The sequence below is a fragment of the Propithecus coquereli genome, unplaced genomic scaffold (genome assembly GCF_000956105.1).
Source record: "Propithecus coquereli isolate 6110/MARCELLA unplaced genomic scaffold, Pcoq_1.0 Scaffold1, whole genome shotgun sequence".
NCBI lineage: Eukaryota > Metazoa > Chordata > Mammalia > Primates > Indriidae > Propithecus > Propithecus coquereli.
In genome coordinates, this window is record NW_012133857.1 from 204,645 (window position 1) to 212,225 (window position 7,581).

General features: G+C 34.7%; 1 pseudogene; it reads right to left on the bottom strand.

Annotated features, from left to right (window-relative positions):
• Positions 1-955: 955 nt before the first annotated feature.
• On the bottom strand, positions 956-1,136 carry LOC105817765 (annotated as a pseudogene).
• Between the last annotated feature and the right edge of the window lie 6,445 nt (positions 1,137-7,581).

Consider the following 7,581-nt stretch of genomic DNA (forward strand, 5'->3'; position numbering starts at 1 on the left):
TTAACCTAATTACACAATATTTCCTACCACTCTTTTTCAGAGGAAAATGAGTATTTTCTAAGTTCACTTAACCAGCAGGCATCACCTGCAGAGGGGCGTGGTAAACTCCACGATAATAATTTGTAAGATTAGCTGTAATAGAATGCTCCACTTTCTTAAAACCTGATTGTGAACTTACGATTCTAATTTTTTTAAAAAATTTAATACTATACAAGCCAGTAGAAGGTGTATTCAGAAAGCAAAATGTGTTTCACTGGAATTTAAAGGGAATATTACAGAGGACTAGAGTAATAACGATGTTCAGCTATATCCCTATCCACGATAAATTATGTATACATTCGAAGAACGTATACATTCAAAATAGAGTAAAAAATATAAACATTAATTTACATTTTATAAAGATTTACTGCTTTTTCTATGCTTGATAACTACTTTGGTGAGGTAGTTGAAGCTAGTGATTCTCCTTATTTTAATTGAGAAAATAAATGTAATTTAATGACTTGCTTAAAATTATACAACCTCTAAGCGACTACCAAGCCAGACTACATTTAACATGGGCTGTGGCTATTCCCAAGTACATCAGAGATGTGCTAGATGAATGTGTGGCTAGATAGAAGATTTCACTATATACAAGTAATTGAATGGCATCACTTTCAATGCTTTTGAATAAAAGTATTATTTCCTTTTTTTTAAGTTACAAAGCTACTTTTAATACTTTGGGGTGAGCCCCACAGGAATAAAATACACTGGAAAGGGTTAACCCCTGACCCCCAGAACTGGCCCGGGGGAGAAAGGCTACCTGAGGGGAAGGAAGCACAAAAGGGACCCGCTGCAGACTCAGGGCAAAGGAGACGCCATGGGTGCTGGGACCTGCGAGCACTGCCGGAGGAAACAGGAGCGCGGTGGGACTGGCTCCAGGCACACGGGCCAGAGGGTTGGACACGAAGCCACAGAACTACCTGGGTTCCTCCTTCTTCTCCTTTGTCTTTTTCTGCTTCTGCTGCATGATCTCCGAGTCCCTCTGCTCGGGGGCGGCAGCAGAAAGCCCATCGTCTCCGCGTTTTCCCTTAACCGAGTCGCTCTGCCTTTTCATACTCTACTGGCCGGCCAGCTCAACGCTGGTTACCGCGGGTCATGGCGACGGCAGCGGCTCCTAAAAGTATTATTCTAAAACACCTCATGTTGCCACATCTGCTTACACAGAAATGATTCTATCTTAAGGTTGTTTAGTTATTTTTTATAATTTCTATCCAACTGAAACCATAGCTACCATTTCTCCACGTTCCCACTAACTTCAATTAATATGGAAATTCTGGACTGTGACTAGAAATAGATTAAAGAAACAAGAACTAGCAAGCAAGCTATCCAAGGACCAAGAAGCAAGAATGCACCAAGAAGATATTTTAGACCCAAGAAATACACAGAAGCTAGAGCTCAGGATGGGGCAATGAGACTGTGCAGGGGGAACACTCAGAACAAAGGGTGTGCATCGACAAGGATTGGACATAAGGACCAGGGAAGTTTTGAATTTTAAAAGACAGAAATAAAGGAAAATAGAGAGAAACAAATAAATAAAATAAAAATAAATGATGTAATTAAATAAATATTTTGGTTATTTACTTCTTGCACAGTTGGGGTAGTGATGGTATATTTTAATAAACTAAGGGAAGTATAGTACAAGTAATCTCAGAGCCTTGAGACCACACTCCTACACACAAATATAGGTTTATAGCTAAACTTATATTCCAGAAAATCTATGGGTCAAAAGGAGGAAGGACTTTAGAAATGTACTATCTAATATTATAACCAGTAGGCACATGTGGCTACATAGTTGTAAGCTTAAATATAATTAAAATTTAAATAAAATTTAAAATTCACTCCTTTAGTCACATTAGCCACATGTCAAGTACTCAATAGCCACATGTGACTAGTGGTTATTTTATTCAACAGCATAAATATGGAACATTTCCATTATCGCTGGAAGTTTTAGTGGATATTATTGCTTTGTAATGTTCTATTTCCCAAAACAAAGCACAGTGCACTTGTTGAAGAGCAAATTAAAGAGATGAGTCATTCTTCACTTCTTTTCTGAGTTCTGTCAGTCTTGATTGACACTTTTGCTATCCAGCCATACTCTCCTGTTATCTGGTGTTCTTCTCAGTGCCTGTATTTTTCCTTCATAGCTACAATTATGTAATAAAGTATATTAATTCATTTTGTATTTTTGTTTTATAATTTTTTGTTTGCTTTAACACAAATTTTACACCTATAATTGTTTCCTAAGTTGTGTTAACTCATTCTAAAATTGTGTGTTAAAAATTTTCTCTATTTCAAGAAAAAATAAACAGTAGGTTTTATTCAACTGCTAAGAAGTCTAATTTTAATTTTTTGTTTATTTTTATAGTATTTTTTGCTAAGTTGTTGTAGTTTCACATTTGGTTATTCATATTTCAATGTGCTGGAAGACCCTGAACCATAACATAAGTATCCCAAAGAAAATGGTGAGGTACTAGTATAGGTTTCCTTTTCCTTGGCTCAAGACCACTTCAATATGGCTTTGTATATGGGTTCTTCTCATTTAGAGACATTTTGCCAATATTAAAACATATTTTGGAATTTACAATATTCTGATTTTACCAAACATTTAAAATAGGGGAGGGGAAGTAACTTAACCTCCTATATATCCTCTATATTTTTATTTAAAAGAAAAAGAAAAATGGAAAGATTTAGATGAGGACAATTTTCTTATTGTTATAAGAAATTGAGAGATTGAATTCTAAAGAAATATCACTCCATAAGGATGCTGGTATTAACTACTTTCTCAGTGACATGATAAGATTCACCATATCACATATGCCCAACATACTGTCTTTAACGTTGATTCTTATGCATTCTTTGCAGAAAATTTAGAGTCATGAGGTGGAGAACATTAAGTTTCCTACTAAATCTATACTTTCAAACTCTCATTTATGCAGAGTTCTAGGATTTCTTAGACTAATATGGTTCATCTTTCCAAGCTGCCATTTATTTTTAAAATCACCTGGAGTTGGAAAGTAATACCTAATATTTTTAAAAGTATGTAGAACATTCATCTTTGTGCTAAGATGGATTTGCATACAACAGTCAAATGCTCTCACAGAGAGACAAACATACCAGATAAACTACAAGAAAAAAATCTATTCGAAGACATTGGAGAAATTCTAAGGTAATCATGATTTAAGTAGCCAAAAATTCTTGAAAAGAGAGAACTACACAAAGCAATAAGAAGACAATCAGCAGTCAAGTTTTTCTTCAGGGCATTTTTCAATTCTTACTGGGCAAGAAGAGCCTAAGTCCCCAGGCGAAGGTCTGAGCAAAGGGCCGCTATCACAGGGAAGAGATAAGCAGAAATTTTAACATAAGTCCAGAATTGAAGACATGGAAATTAAAGACTTGTGGAACCAAGATCAGAGTGAGAGGGGAGAGACAGAGAACTAAGACAAATCTACTTGACTGGTTTCTCCTGAGAACATGTCCTAAATTCTGAGTCTGTATGGGACAGAAAGTATGAAGTGAAAGTAATAATAACTCTGAAAAGCAGAAGAGACATTTTGGCAATCTTATATAATGAGAAAACAATGATTAGAGTTCAGGACTCACCAGATGGAGAAGCCTTGCTTAGCACACTGGCCTCTCAATTGGAATTATTGGAGGGCTGATCCTTGGAAAGTCAAACCAGAAAAGTTGGAAACTTACCAAAACTCAAGTCAGCACAGTCTCTAATTGAATGAAAGTGTTTAGTAAAAATTTTATTTACCAAAGAAAAGGAGAAACCGTCTCTGGAGAATAATATCACCCAAAGACTCTCCATAACAATGTCTAACACCCAATAAAAACTTACCAGTGTCCAAGACAAAAGGGGGAAAATGACAAAAGCCAATGAAAACTAGAAGATGATATAAGCAAACCCATGAATCATAGAGATATTAGAGATATCCCTACCAAACCAATTAACATATACAGGGAAATAAAAGAAATTGGAAAAGTAGATAAAAAGGAAGAGACTATCAACATAATTAGAAAATATTAGGAATGAAGGACAGAGAGAAAAATTAGGAAAATAGAAAAAAGCATTTAATAATTATATACAACACTGAAATTTTTCTAAGTATGTATTATTGGAGTCATAGAGAAAGGAAAGTGAGGGAATGAGGGAGGGGAAACAATATTTGAAGGGACAATGGCTATACTATTCTAAAACTGTTGAAATAAATATATCTATAGATTCAAAAAGTTTTGTAAACTCCAAGAAAGATTGCTACTACTATTTACATCACAGTAAAAACTAGAGTAAACTCTTGAAGCAAAGATAAAGGGGAAAAATCTTAAGGCATCAGTGTATTAAGACGCATCATCTTTGTAGAAACAAAAATAGGATTTATGGCTGATTTTTTCCTATAGAAATTATTGAAGCCAGAGGCAATGGAATTACATGTTTAAAGTTTTTTTTAGGGGAGGTGTAGGGGGAACCATGCCATCCTAAATTTCTATACTGGATAAAAATATCTTGTGAAGTAAAAGGCAATAAGCTGGGTATGATAGTGTGTGCCTGTCATCCCTGCTACTTGAGAGGCTAAGCAGGAGGATTGCTTGAGGCCAGGAATTTGAGTCCAACCTGGGCAACATAGCAAGACCCTATCTCTAAAAATGATAAAAAAATTTAAAAGTAATAAAATAAAAAATAACATATATTTAGGCCAAAAAACCCACCAAGATAATTTTTAGCCAGCCTACCCACACTAAAAGAAATACTGTGAAAATATTCAAGCAGAAGGGAAACAACTGTTTCTCTGCATGGCATGGCTTGGCTGGGGACCTCTTGTATTTAACTTTTACCATAAGTAGCACAAGCCCCAGAGAGTGGTTATTTCCCTAGCTGGGGTTCCACAATAAGAAGATGTGTATAGTCTAGCAAACCACCCAAGCCCTGACAAGCTCCACAGAATCTCAGCTGACCATCGACCCTCAGATAATGTGAGCAAGAAAGTTTTGGAAGCCACTATGATTTGGGGGACGTTGTTGTGCAGTATAAGGAATTCATGGAATAATAGAAGAAGCAGAGGAATATCCTTATTCTTACCTCTGATATTAAGTGACATAGAATCTAAAATAAAGCAACGAAAGTAGTTAATATAAATTTCTTTGTTCTATATAACATCCAAGTGAAAATTGAGACATTGAGACTTTTGCAAAGAAACACAGCAGAAATCACAAGAAAAAAAATCAAGGAGGAACCAAATAAAAATCAATATCTATTTATAGAGGATGTTCTTTTAAAAAATCAATCATAATACCTTCTGGGAAGGAAATGGTTTTCAGTGCCTATAATGTCTGATCTCAACCAGACCTCCTAGTAAACAGCCTATTACTTTGATTGGATTTAGTTACAGGGGAGCATATCTTAAAAATGCTTTTAGCAGTATGCACTTGGTCATCCAGATTGCTTATTACAAACAAACTCAATTTATGGAGTGTAGGCCATGGTTTGATGGAGAATAGAAAGTAATCATACATATTCTTTCTCTCTGTGTGACTAAGGGAAAGTAAATATTGGAAAGTCCTAAACCCAGACAACTTCCCCTAAGAGCAATGTTCTATACATACGTTAGTGTTGTCTGCTGCTATGAAGACAAACCTCCACCCAGGGTGCAAGAAAGGAACATTTGATAGAAGCCATGTCTGATGGTTTGGGATCCCTCCAGAGAATAATGTTGTATTTATGTTATTTTCTTGCTTTATTCTTTTTATCATTGGTGAAGTTTGCTGTTGGATTAGATATTTGAATCACATGAGTGTATTTTTCCAGTTTACCCCTTGTGGTAATGTACCAATTGTAACAAGAAATTACTAGGTTTTACTTTGTGCCGGGCACTATGCTAATTCTTTGATGAGCTATTGGTATAACAAGGGAAACAGGCAATTTCATACCTGTGGTGGAACAGAAATCAACACAGGGTGCCATAGAAAAATGGAATTGACCCAAACCTGAACCATTTTAAATTTTTAAATCATTAGTTCCTCTCACAGAGTGAGGTGATTAGTATAATATATAGCTTGGTTAATTAACACTTATTTGATTGCATTGCTTTTCCTAGTTTATAACTCAGAAGGAAGGCATATTGGGTATTTACTTCTTTTTGTGTACTGCTGAATTCTCTAGTATATTCATCCATTTCAATTAGAAGCTTAACAAAATATTTCAAAAAGAAAGAAAATGTGATACATATAGAAGTAATTTAAATATTCTTTTTATAAGGGTGTAAATAATTTTTCACATGGTTCTCTTCAAAATTTACTGGCTTTGGCACAAAGCAGACAGAAATAATATTTATTTTTATACATTTTTAGTATGCTACATGATGCTATAATATTTATTTCAACATAATTTTAACTTATGTTCTTTTGTTGGGCTTGTTTTAAAATATATAATTACCTCCATGGATGGGCACTTTTGCTAACTGACAGGTTGTAGTTTATAACTACTGAGAAAAAAAGGTACTTAAATATGAGTAGAGATCTTATGTTTTTCATTAGAGAAATGGTACTCTGTATCTACCTAATATTGTGAATATGCCAACTTCAAAAGTACAGCAATACAATTTAACATCTTAAAAGAGCAGAGGTGGAACACAAGACCTGTATATATCCAACATTAAAAGATATAGTAAATGGATTTAAATACATTTCTGGTAAGTAATTTTTGGATTCTAAATGTAAACACCTCTTCTGCAAAATGAGGACTACTGAGACTTCCATTTAGGAAATTAAGAGCAAGATCTTCTATTTTGGGGAAAAGTCTAAATGGAATTCTACCTCTCCTTTTCTGTCCACGATTACTGCACCCCCTCATAACCTACGTCAGAAAGTAAGTTTTTTTTTTCTTAAGTAGCCTACAATTGGGGGTAATGTGGAGCAGTTTTCTGGGAAATGATGCTGTGACATTTATTAATACCATCACTATCAATTTCCATTAGCCTAGCCATTCTATTTTTTTCTGAGGCTCTGGAACTCAGGCGTTTCTCACCAGGTGCACGGTATGTCCTCTAGTTAAGTTTAAATGTACCAAATCTAGATTTCTGCAGATAAGAATGAATGAGATGCAAATATTAATGAGGAATCTTGATGGTATATTCATATAATTCAGTACTGATACATGTTACCACCTTGATAAACCTTAAAAATATTATGCTAAGTGAAAGACACCAGTCACCAAAGACCACATATTGTATGATTCCATTTATATGAAATGACCAGAGTAGGTAAATTTATAGAGACAAGAAGTAAATTAATGATCACCTAAGGTAGGGGAGAAGAGGAACATGGAGAATGACTGCTAATAGGTACAAGGTTTCTGTTTGAAGTCATCAACATGTTCTAAAATTGTTGGTTGCATAATTCTGTGGCTGTACCAAAAGAAATTGAATTGTACACTTTAAGCAGGCGAATTCTATGGTATACAAATTATATGTAAATTAATCTTTTAAAAACAGCTAATCTAATCAATTGGTGTTAAAAGTATATTTAAATTATTCAATATTTAGA